This window comes from Lupinus angustifolius, chromosome LG01 (genome assembly GCF_001865875.1).
Source record: "Lupinus angustifolius cultivar Tanjil chromosome LG01, LupAngTanjil_v1.0, whole genome shotgun sequence".
In the NCBI taxonomy this organism is placed as follows: domain Eukaryota; kingdom Viridiplantae; phylum Streptophyta; class Magnoliopsida; order Fabales; family Fabaceae; genus Lupinus; species Lupinus angustifolius.
This window is the reverse complement of record NC_032009.1, coordinates 28,282,701-28,296,413: the sequence shown is the minus strand read 5'-3', so window position 1 is coordinate 28,296,413 and position 13,713 is coordinate 28,282,701. Positions and strand designations below refer to the sequence as shown.

General features: G+C 33.6%; 1 pseudogene; it reads right to left on the bottom strand.

Annotated features, from left to right (window-relative positions):
• The window catches only part of LOC109343011, a 26,084-nt pseudogene extending 19,019 nt beyond the window's left edge, over nt 1-7,065 (bottom strand).

Genomic DNA, 13,713 nt, shown 5'->3' with positions numbered 1-13,713 from the left:
AAGGATAACTTGGGCAAGTTTGATACAAAAGCAGATGAAGGCATCTTCCTAGGCTACTCTCTTACGAGTAAAGCTTACAGAATTGTTAATAAAGAAACACAAGCCATGGAAGAATTCGTTCATGTATCTTTTGATGAAACCAATGCTGAGATAAAAGATGTGATAACTCCTGATGAGGAGGAACTTCCAAGTTCTTCTTCAAATGAAATTTCTATTATTGAATTTACAACTAATACTGAGCAATTGAAAATGAATGATAACCTACAATCTCAAGAGGAGCATACCCATTCAGATTTACCAAAAGAGTGGAGAACTCATCGATACCATCCAATTGACAACATTATTACTGAATTAAATACGGGTATCACAACCTGACGAATGCTTGATAAAGCTTGTCTTAACATGGCCTTCGTCTCTCAAATTGAACCCTCCAAGATCGACGAATAAATTGAGGATGAACACTGGATTCTTGCTATGCAGAAAGAACTAAACCAGTTTGAGAGAAACGAAGTTTGGGAGCTTGTTCCCATACCTAAAAATAGGCATGTTATTGGAACTCGGTGGGTATTTAGAAATAAATCTCATGAAAATGGTATAATAGTTAGAGATAAAGCTAGACTAGTAGACCAAGGATACAACTAGGAAGAAGGTATCGATTTTGATGAAACTTTTGCTCCGGTTTTAGATTTGAAACTCAAGGGTTTTCATCCCAAATGAAATGCCTTCATTCCAAACAATTTCTACTCTTTCTTAAAGGCACAATGACTGATTGGAATGTAAAGAGTGTTTTCCTCAACGACTACATTCAAGAAGAAGTGTTTGTTGAACAACCTCCTGGTTTTGAAAATTACAAACATCCTTCTTATGTCTACAAATTAAAGAAAGCTCTCTATGGCTTAAAGCAAGCTCCTCGCGCATGGTATGATCGTCTATCTAAATTTCTACTTGAAAAAAGTTTCACCAAATGAAAGGTTGATACTACCCTCTTCATAAAGAAAATGAATCATCATACTTTACTTGTTCAAATTTATGTAGATGATATTATTTTTGGACTAATGAGTTGTTATGTAGTGATTTTGGCAATATGATGCAAGGAGAGTTTGAAATGTCTATGATGGGGAAGTTAAATTACTTCCTTGGATTACAAATCAAACAACTTGACAATGGTATTTTTGTAAGTCAATCCAAATACTGCAAAGATTTGCTAAAAAGATTTGACATGGATGGATGCATGAAAATAACTACTCCTATGGGATCTAGAACTTACATCGATACGGATGAAGTAGGAAAATCCATCGAGATATCAAAGTATCGAAGTATGATTAGATCTCTTTTATACTTAACTACCATTAGACCTGATATAATGTTTAGTGTGTGTCTGTGTGCTCGCTATCAATCCAAACCAAAAGAATCACACTTAGTTGATGTTAAGAGAATCATGAAATATCTTAAAGGCACAACTAATGTTGGACTGTGGTATCCAAAGGAAAGTATATGTGAATTGGTTGGATATTCAGATTCAAATTTTGCAGGATGCAAAACTGAGAGGAAAAGTACAAGTGATACTTGTCATATTTTAGGGAATGCTTTAGTTTCTTGGTCATGTAAGAAGCAAGCATGTGTAACCCTAAGCACTGCTGAAGTAGAATATATTGCAGCAGGTAGTTGTTGAGCCCAAGTATTGTGGCTTAAGCAACAATTACGAGATTATGGTTTAGACTTGGGTTGCACTCTGCTAAAGTGTGACAATACTAGTGCAATAAACCTCACAAAGAATCCGGTTATGCATTCAAGAACCAAACACATTGATATAAGGCATCACTTCCTTAGGGACCATGTCCAAAAGAAGGATGCGTCTGTAGAATTTGTTGATACTCATAACCAACTAGCAGATATTTTCACTAAACCTTTGGAAAAAGAACTTTTCTATAAAATTAGACGAGAATTAGACATTCTTGATGAATCATATTTAACTTAAATGCCTATATATGTTTATACGTATGCTTCATTATATCTATTTCTTGCCTACTTGAACTTAAATGTGTTTATTTATATTTAATTTTTTTTCATTTTTGGGTTAAAAATCATTTTCATAGCTTAAATTTTGCCTAAAATAAGTTTTTCTAGGGTCAATAATCGATTACACTGGAGAGTAACCGATTACAGGGTTGAAAAGTGTGTTTCAGTAACCGATTACCCAAAATGAGTAATCGATTACTCTGAGTTGTTGTTTGAAAATTTTAAATTTTTTTAATTAGAGTAACCGATTACTAAAAATGAGTAATCGATTACTTTGTGGTGTTATATATGTATTTATGCATTTTTTTTAATTTTTTCAAACTCATCTTCCTCATTCAACTCGTGCTCTCTCATTCTCAACTCTCTCAAACCCTAAAATCTTCGTTTATGATCCGTTTCAAGTGATTTTTGAATATATTCTTATCACATCTTCACTTTTAAACACTTCTAAACCTTCATTTTCGTGTTTAGTAACCTAAATAAAAAATCCCCCAAATCTCCAAAACCGAAAAACCGAAAAACCATGGCTCCCTCTGCAAAAACCAAGAAGCAACGCACCTCCAAGACTCAAAAGAGGCAATGAACTAATTCTATGGAGTCCAACCCTTAGGATTTGGAAAGGCTTCTAGCTAATGAGGAACAACGCAAAGTGTTTGAAGAACACTTCCATGGACACATCATTTTCACTCCAAAATTCGGTAATGTTGGAAATTTTGAGTTTGAAGATTATCTTTTCCCTTATCTTTTACGTCAAGAAAAACTTTTTGGTTTTTGTTGTGAGACAAATGAAATTTATCCAGAACTTGTCGAGTATTTTACTGTAACTTGAAATTTTGGAAAAATCGTCTTACTTCCTATGTCAAAGGAAAAGACATTGTTTTGGATCTTAAAACCTTTAGTTCAGTGTTATGTCATATACCCTCTCAAGGTAGCATAACGGGTTACAGCCTTGTGTGTGAATGAGATAATTATGATCGAAATGATTTTTATCATACTTTATGTAGACTTTCAAAAAGGGAAATAGAAATGCGTAAGCAACAGGGCTTTGGCGAGACCGTAAAAAACCGAGATATCCTATCTGCTGGATATCTCAAGCTTGAGGACCGTTTAATTCATTATTTTTTGAGCTATGTCATCTTACCAAAAATTTTAAATCCTTCTCAAATAAGTGACATAGAACTCCAATTGATGTATGCTTTAAAGTTTAACATCAAAATCAATTGGACTCTAATGATAATGAGACAAATGTGGACTGTTAGAGGTATTCAAAATTCCTTGCCATATGCAATCTTCATAACAAACATTCTTCAACATTTCGGTGTTTCTACAAATGGTGAAACAAAGGTGCCTTTGAATCTTCGAGAAAGCCAAATTGTTGTGGAAGTGATCCACAAAATGGGTTTCACCCAAGACCCTCGAACCCGCACCTACAAATATAGAACCGACAAGCCGACTGCTGTTGAACCATCTAAACTTGAAGCTCCTAACCCTCCTGAACCACAACCGTCTGAGTTTCATGTTCAATCGTCCTCATCTGCTACCATGCCTACGAACCAAATGATTATGGATGAGTTGTTTTCTCTTCGAGGCTACATCACTAACCGGATGGATGCTCTCGGCTCTCAGAATCAACAAATTCAATATGAATTTCATTGCCTCTCCTCTAGGATGGATAGCATGGATATTGATGAAGACAATTCGGAGCCTAAGTCTTAGAATATCTATTGTTAGGATTTTATGGTTGTATTATTTTCAAAATTTGGACAAATTTTTAATTTTGCCTATGTTTTTAAGTTATTGTTGCATATTCCTGGACAAGTTACTTTATGATATTTTGTGCTTTATTGTTCCATTCTTAGATACATGTTTGAAACATCTTATTTATGCATTGAATACTTGCTTATTTAAATCTTGTTCCATACATGAGTATATGATATCATATTGATATATCTTGATTATATAAGTGTATGTATGCTAGATATATTGTGTTGGAATCTCTTTGCTTTTCTACTTTTTGATGAAATCAAAAGGGGGAGAAAAGTTGGGAGAGTGTATTTTCTGTTTAAAACATTTCAGGCACATAACTCCAAATGAAAGGGGGAGCATACAAGATAGGGAGAGCATACTCAAGACAAGTCAAGAATATCACAAAGTATGCTACTCTCAAGAAAACTACACTATCAAAAAGATCTTGGTTTGTCATCATCAAAATCGGGGAGATTGTGAAGAAGATCTTTGCTCCTGACCTTGGCAATGTTTTGATGAAGACACCAACATCACCAAAAAGAAGAAAATGAAGATTATTTATGAAGACCAAGAAGATTAAAGCTTCAAGATAATTAGTCTAAGTCTAAATAGACACTTTTATCCTATACTTTTTAATATACTAAAGTAATAATGCTCAAAATATTTTAAAAGGAATTGAAACACTTCAAGTTTTAAATAAAAACATTTTTCAAAATACTGTGTAATAAGTTACTGAAATTTGAGTAACAGGTTACATGAGTGAGAATCAGTTATCCAACAATATTTAAATTGGAGTAACCGATTACTCAAATTTGAGTAACCGATTACTCTAAGTGAATTTTAATTCACTGTTGGACAAAGAGTTTGAGTAACCGATTACTCAAGTGAGTAACCGATTACTCAATGTAATTTTTCAAAATGTCACGTTTGGGTAACTGATTACCCACTTGCTATAATCGGTTACTAAGAGTTGTTACATCCGTTTTTCAGATTTGAAACTCAAGGGTTTTCATCCCAAACGAAATGCCTTCATTCCAAACAATTCCTACTCTTTCATAAAGGTACAATGACTTATTGGAATGCCTATTTAAAGGCCTTAGAACTCACAATGAAAAGAACACTTTGAACAACTCTTTCACACTTTTCTCACAACTTTCCTACACTTTTCTGAACTAGTTTTCTGCACTTCTAGCAACTTGAACTCAAACTTTAAAGATATTTTTTTGAGTTGCTTGAAGTAAAGTGTTTTAAAGGTTTGTAAAACTTAAAGAGCATTATTTACTAAGTATACAAAAGAGTTGATTGAATTGCAAGTGTTATTATATTTCATACTTGTAAAGGCAATTCAAACCATCATTCAAATTCTTCATTCATTGTAATTACTTTATTTCACGGGGTGTGAATAGAAAGGGATAGAGTTACTTGGAAAAGTGTTTTCCAATGTGATAAGTATTAGTGAGTGTTTAAGGTACATAGAGATATCAGTGTGAGATATTGTAATTACAACTCATAATATTTAGTGGAAAATCTCTTGTGCTGCAAGAGTACTAGACGTAGCCTTCGGTGGACAAGAAGGTGAACCAGTATAAAATCCTTGTGTACTCTCTTCTCCCTTACCTCTTTGATTTATTCTTGTTTATTTGCTGCAATATTATCCGCTACACTTTAACTATTCATTTTGCAGAAAAAGTGGTCATAATTTCTAGTCAACTAATTCACTCGCCCTCTTAGTTGCAATCTCAGTCTTACATCTCCAGCCCAGAAAAGGTTGAATGTTTTATAAGCAATCTTGACATAGTAACCGTATAAAAACTAAGTTAACCTTCATTATACTTCCAATGCAAAAAATAATAATGAACATCATAAATGCATTGCACAAACACAGCTACATATATCCATGTACTTGGGTGGAATTCATTATCAACATATGAAACTTGCCTTGGGATTGTACTCTGCGTTACGAGCTTGAAGTTCAATTGTTTTAAGGTCCAACTTACAGTTCAAATTGACAGTTGACACAATATTCCAATGTAAAAAGAAGCAAAATAATTACATATTTCAAAGAATAAAAAGGTGACCCAGCACACGAGACTTCCACGTAGTGGGATCTGAGGAACTTCGTACAAATATAGACGTAAAATTAACAAATATTCCAATGTCAATAGAACTATAATAATTAGATATTCCAAAACAAATACATATATTCTAATGTAAAAAAGAGACATAGAAGCAAGAAGTTCATCAATAATCCAATATAGAAGCAAGGAATTCATATATATTCCATTAATTCAAATATTGAGGCAAAATTACATTTTATTCCAATATTCAGAACAAAGGTTGTCAAGCCGAAAGTTTTTAATGGTTAAGCACAGCAAATCAGCCACTACACATGAAGACAACAGAGGCAATCTAAACACTTAGCACATAATTAATAATCTAAACTTAACCATAAAAAAAAAGATTCAAAATATAGAAAAAACTTGAAGTATTCATCATTACTATTCAATATTAAACGATATGATGTCAAATTATTCAACTAGTGAGAACAGAAGCTGAAGAATGCTTGCAGGATGTGTGAACACTATAAAAGGTGTGAAACAGAGGTATAAATCCTTAATTTTAAATATGTGACAACTTTAAATTGGATTAGAACATAATGAGACCTAAGAAATGGGACGTGATCTCTATTTCATTGACTAAACAGACATCTAACCAGAAAAGGAAGCACTAAATAGTGGCCAACACAACGTTCTTCCTAGGAAGAGCCTCAGGAAATTTGTGTCAAGATGTTCATTTAAGAAACATCCAAATGTAATTTCAGCAATATGCATATTCGTTTATAAAACAGTAAATGAGTTATTAAATATTGATTAGTTCTCGGTCATATTATAATTAGTGGATTTCAAATAATTTATTAAGGCATGGCTGTACAATGTAGCAACTCCTAGAACAATTTCTTCTCAGAAGCATTAGTTACCACAAATCAAACCTAAAGATAAGACATCAATCATAAGGACGTCACGTCTTTAGTTCGAAATCCGAAATCTGAAATCTAAGAAAACCCATCATCCGATTTACCCGCACACATGGTGACTCAATTCCTCAAAACCATAAAGTGGTTTCATTAATTTCCATTATTATTTACAAATCGAATTTCAATTATTATCGTACATTTTAGAACTTACAACACCCTACACTTGAATTAAAAAAGACAGATACTCATTGAAGGGTAGGCACGATCCCATAAGGGTGCTTCTGTAGATCCATCGGCTGGCTCCCTTCCAATCTTTGATCAGCCATGAACCCTAATTCTATAATTTATATATATCATTGTATATAACAACCAACAAAGAAAAAAATGTATGAACTTTATACATCTCCGTCATTCATCATATACATGATTCATGTTTAATCATAATTTATTCTTCAAAAATAATACAAATGAATGCTTAATATATGTTGGGCTCTATGATCAATTCATTGTTCAAATTAAATGATATTTCAATGTGGCAATGAACACCAAAATAGATCCAAGTGGAAATATATCTACAAATTTAGCAGTGCAACGAAAATAAACGTGTGCGAAGAAAAGAAAACAAACGAACACCAAATTTAACATGGAAAACCCTTAAATGTCAAGGGAAAAATCACAGGACAATCCCCGAAAAACATTTCATCATATGCATGACAATTACAATATCATTTCTACACCCTTCTCACATAAGAGCTACAAATATAATGTTTCACATTTCGATCTCTCCTATTCAAATACTACAACATGTAGTATCAATGAATAATAGAGATAAAATCCAAAATTAACCAAGTGTATTTTTCATACACTCTTTAAGATTTACCCACACTCTCTATTTTTACTCACTACCAGAAACTTTAACTTGTTTCTTATATAAACTCTTCTCTTTTATATCAATTGAAGCATAATGCCTCTATTTATAGAGGTGTTGAGTAGTTTGAAAACACTGCATAATATTCAAATGTGGTGCATTTTTCTACCAGCCTACCTCAACCGTCCTTTTACTTTTTTTATTTTGCAATGAATGCCTTGAAATATGGCATTTTACTTTTGCACATGATTGGACCCCACAATTCTCCCCCTCCAGTAAATAGGAAATTTTTTGAAACATTTATCTAGGATTTCAGCTGATCAGCTTGCCATAAAGTTGAAGCTTTTCACGTGCTACAACTTTTGTGATCATGTCAACATAATTTTTCAGTGTGTGAATCTTCTCCATCTTGAAACTGTTGTTCTTCAACTGCATGGCGTAGCCAATGATATCTAACATCAATGTGCTTTGTATGAGAGTGGTACATCGCATTTTTGCTTAAATCCAAACCGTTTTGACTATCACAACACATACCTTTCATGGTTCATTCCCAAATGTTGAAGAAACCTCTTCAACCAAAGCATATTTTACCTACTTCGGTCATGACAATGTATTCTACTTCAATTGTAGATAAGGCAAAACACTTCTACAACTTTGACTACCATGACACAACTCCCACTACAAAAGTAAATATAAATCTCGATGTAGGTTTCCTACCATCAATATCATATGTCATATATGCATTTGCATAACCTTCCAAGATTATTTTTGGTCCTTTAAAGCGCAAACACATTTTAGAGTAGCCTCTCAAGTATCTCATAATCCACTTTACCGTTTCCCAATGATTCTTGCCAAAGTCGGAAATGCACCTACTAACAACTTCAATCCCGTGAATGATATCTAGACGAATACAAACCATAGCATACATCAAATTCCCAACCGTAGAGGAGTAAGGAATATTAGCACATATCATTCTTCTAAGTGCAAAGAGTCAAGACTTGCATATTTGACGTTGACCTTGGTTTTGATGAAGACAATGGACATACAAGAAAGCTTGAAGATCTTACAACAAACAACAAGCCAAAGACTCAAGTATCAAATCTATAGACTTAAGGCTTTGTAAGTTTTACTTTATTAGAAGTCTTAAGATGATTGCCTTAGATCGAGTCTAGGTTAGGGAAACCTAGGTGGGAGTGTCACAAGAGCTTTAACATAAACAAGATTAAAATTGAGACATAACATCTAGATATTATATGATAAGTAGGCTCATGAATCTATATACATGGTTTTGTGCATTAAAGGTAACATATTTGAAAAACTATGTATTGCATGATCACATGTCATATAGGTAGTTTACCATACATCAAGAAACTATGTTTTATACATCATAATCGATTATGTGTAGTAGATAATCAATTATCAGAATTATAATAGCTAACCAATCTGATATTGTTGGAGTGTTAATCGATTAAGTCATGGGTTAATCAATTAAGACGTAACAGAAAACCAATTTTTGACAACCCGTTAATCAATTAAGTCTATGTATAATCGATTAATAGCAGTATTAGTGTGTTTGGTATAAATACTGGAATTCTGGCCATGTGGCATGTTGGGTATCAGCAGGTCAGAATACATCTAGAAGGGGGTTGAATAGGTGTCACGAATCACTTACTCCACTTTTCCTATATTTTGCGCAAAACTGAAACTGACTGCACTTAATCGATTAATCTCAGTTTTAATCGATTAACCAGTGCTTGAACTTAATCGATTATGCTTGTGGATACTCGATTATCCTGAATCTTTCATTACTTGATTATGTGGTTTCTTGCATAGCAAGTTACCGATTACAAATTCTTTACACTATTAATTGATTATTGGAGTTACAGAATGACAGAAAAACAAATTATAATATGCAACTCATATTAAGTCAATTAACTACAAAGTAAAGAACAAAAGTAAGGAGATAAGAGATAGAAGAAGGTGCACAAGGAATTTCTATCATGTTCGTTTGCAGTCCACTGCAAACTACATCCAGGCCTCCCCTTCTGATCTCGAGATATTTTTCTTCACTATTGCAATTGTATGTTTACATGCATACTTTCAATTACAAAAACAAAAAAACTAAGCCGCTTCTTTATTGGCACCTATGAGCTTGATAACCTATCTAATTTGCCTACTAAGATCTCCTATCTTTTCGCGATTGGGCCCCAGCCTCAGTATCGGCCGAACCAAGACCTCCTAGTCTTTGTGAAGATTATCAAGATCTCTCTTTTAGTGAAACTATTCACAAAGAAATCAACTTCCTTGTTCAAAACTGATTTTGTTGAGTTGTCTTGAGTACTTAATACTCAGATTCAACAATTCAAACTCAATCTAAAACACTACGCAGAAAATCCACAAGAACCTAATCTTAATGAAATTTAATGCATTAGGTTATCGTAAAATTGATTTGCACACTTTTCAGAAAATGATTTCCACACTTTTCTCTCAAAGAAATCAAGAACTTTATGCAAAAATACAATGCATTGAAAACTAGAGAAAACATGCAATAAATTGAATTTCTAAGCCTAACTTAGAATGTTTTCACTCTCTAAGTTTTCTAAATGCACTTACTCACTATAATGCAATGTATGAAAATGTATGCTCTTAACTATTTTCGAAAATATGAAAGTTATGTCACATTGACAAGAATTACAACATTTATACTAATCATAATGATATTGCTATTAATCAATTATTTATCCACTTAGTCAATTAACAGGCTATTAAAAGTTTGTTTTCTGTTACATCTTAATCGATTATATAGTGTCTTAATCGATTAACGCACCAACAATATCAAATTGGTTAGTGACTGAATTCTTGATAATCGATTACACATAATACTTAATTGATTATGCTGATTTAATTTTTTTTTCTTGATATATGGTAAACTATCTCTATGACATGAACATGTTATACTTAGTTTTTCAAATTTAATACCTTTAATGCATAAGACTATGTATGTGAATGCATGATCCTAGTTATCATAAGATATCTAGATGTTATGTCTCAATTTTAGTCTTGTTCAATTTTAGTTCTTGTGAGACTCCCACCTAAGTTTACCTAACCCATACTCAATCTAAGGCAATCATCTTACGACTTCTAATAAAAGTAAATCTTACAACACCCTAAATCTATAGATGCAACCTATGAGTCTTCGGCTTATTGTTTGTTGTCCGACCTTCAAGCTTACTTGTATATCCATTGTCTTCATCAAAACTTAGGTTAGCATCAAATGTGCGAGTCTTAAATCTTTGCACTTTCATGACATATCACATGTAATCTTGTAAATTTTACATAAATAGAAAATATTTGAATATAAATTTTCATACATTGCATTAAGAGAGTTTAGAGAGTGAGAGAAGGTTGAATAAGGCTTAGATATTCACATTAATGCATACATCTCTAGGTCTTTCCATGCATTAAATTCTTGCATATGTTTCTTCATTTGTTTTAGAGTCAAAGTAAGAAAAAAATGTTTTATGGAAATTGTGAAAACTATTTTGTGAAAACCCTTTGCATAATTTCTCATTTAGATTAGGTTCTTATAGTATTCTGCTTAGTGTTTTAGAATTGAGTTTATATTGTTTTATCCGAGTATTAAGTACTCAAGAAAACTCAAAATATGTATTGAACAAGGAAGTTGATCTCTTTGTGAATAGTTTCACTTCAAGAAGAGATCTTGTTATTCTTGTAGAGACTAGGAGGTCTTGGTTCGAGCGATACCTACCTGGGGCCTAATCGCGAAAAGATAGGAGATCTTAGTAGGCGAGTTAGAGAGGTCAAACCGAGGTTGTCAAGCTCATAGAGTCCAATAAATTAGCGTCTTAGTTTTGTCGTGTATTGGAGGTTTGTGTGTATTCAAACAATTTCAATAGTGAAGAAAAAATCTCCCAAGATCAGAAGGGGAGATTGAATGTAGTTTGTAGTGCATGGCAATCGAACTAGGATTAAAATTACTTGTGAAATATTTTCTAACCCTTATCTCCTTTACTTTTTTTTCTTTATATTCTTGTTAATTGATTGATTCTGTGTTACCTGCTATAATCTGTATTGGTATCATTCTGTAACCTATGTAATCAGTTAATTGTATAAAGATTGGAAATTGGTGACTTGCTTTGCAAGAAACCATAAAATCAAGAACTACAAGACTCAGGATAATCGATTATCCACAAGCATAATCGGTTAAGTTCATCACTGGTTAATCGATTAAGTTCATCACTGGTTAATCGATTAAAAAACTTAATCGATTAAAACCAAGATTAATCGATTAAGTGCAACATTTTTTTGTTTTGCACACAATATAGGAAAAGCGGAGCAAGTGATCCACAAAACATATTCAACCCCCTTTCTAGGTGTATTATGATCTAATGGTACCCAACAAGTGGTATCAGTGCTAGTATGAAAGTGCTAGCTTGACCGCATACTCGCTCAATCCTAGAGGATAATACGATGTGTTCCACAAACTCTTATGGCGGAGATGGCGCATCCATCAATCACCCTCCGATTTTCAATGGCGAGGGGTACACCTACTAGAAGGTGCGCATGAAGATCTTCATTGAGGCGATTAACACGGACATTTGGGAATCTGTGGTCAATGGTCCTTTCATTCTATTCCACTCGGTGGACGATGAACCTAAAGAAAAGCCAAAAAGTCTATGTACTGATGATGAACATAGAAAGGTTCAACATAACCTTCAAGCTAAAAACATTATCACATCGGCTCTATCATATGATGAATTCTTTAGGGTATCCCAATACCAAAATGCGAAAGAAATGTGAGACACTTTACAAGTGACCCATGAAGGCACGAGCGAGGTTAAGCGCGCTAGGCTAAATGCGCTAACACATGAGTACGAGTTATTTCACATGTTACCAAATGAATCTATTAGTAAAATGCAAAAGCGATTTACTCACATTGTTAACCATTTAGTTGCCCTTGATAAATCTTTTGCTAAAAGAGAATTAACTAACAAAGTTTTGCATTATCTTGATAGGAAATGGCAACCGAAAGTAATCGAAATTATGGAGTCAAAAGATTTGAATTACATGCCTTTAGTTACGTTATTTGGCAAACACCAAGAACACGAGATTAAGAAGAGAAAGAGGATGAAGATTCTGACTCCAATCTGGATGAGGTAACTTTGAATCTCCTGGTGCGAAAATGTGAAAAATTATTGAAGAAAAGAGGAGGACTCAAGAGGTTCCAAAAGAAGGAAGTGCGAGACTCAACCAAGAAAGGCAAGAACCCAAGGAAGCGCTTCACTTGCCATGAATGCGGAAAGGCTGGACATATGAGGCTACAATGTCCGACCTACCTTAAAAAGGTTGAATCTGAGAAGAGCACTCCTCGAGACTTTCAATCACGGAAAGCATACATCGTATGGGATGCTCCCGCGGAGGAATCAACATCGAGCGCATCTGACGAGGAGGAGTCTGTGAAACTATACTTAATGGTAAAAACACAAGATGCTTGCAACTCAAGTGGTCAGGATGATGTGAATGAGGTATATTCTGACATTTCATCTTCTACCTACGACTCCCCTACATATGATGAATTGTATAATTCCTATGTTGAACTGCATGTTGAATTGAAAATCTTGATAGGATTAGCGTAGATAGAAAATGGGTAATCCTATTGCATGAACAACAAATTATTAAAAATCAAAAAGAGTTAGATGAACTAAAATTGGAAAATGAAACTCTTGATTTAATCTACTCTAGCAACTCATGTGATTTCTCTAAAAATAATTTATGTCAACCTGTTGTATGCGATATTTGCGAGACTTTGCAAACTGAGAATTCAAACTTAAAAGAAAAATTCACAAAGCTCACAAACAATAGAGATAATCTAGACACATTACTTGCGGAATCAAGAAATGATGGTAACCATATGAGAATAGGATATAAACCCCCAAATAATAAGAAAAGGCCATATAGGATACCTGTAGTCCACACTCATAAAAAGTCACATACTTGCATGCCTACATCTTTCTATTGCAACACTCATGGCCATACCTCCATTGCATGTTATATTAGAAAGTATGGTGTGCCTAATGGTACTCAT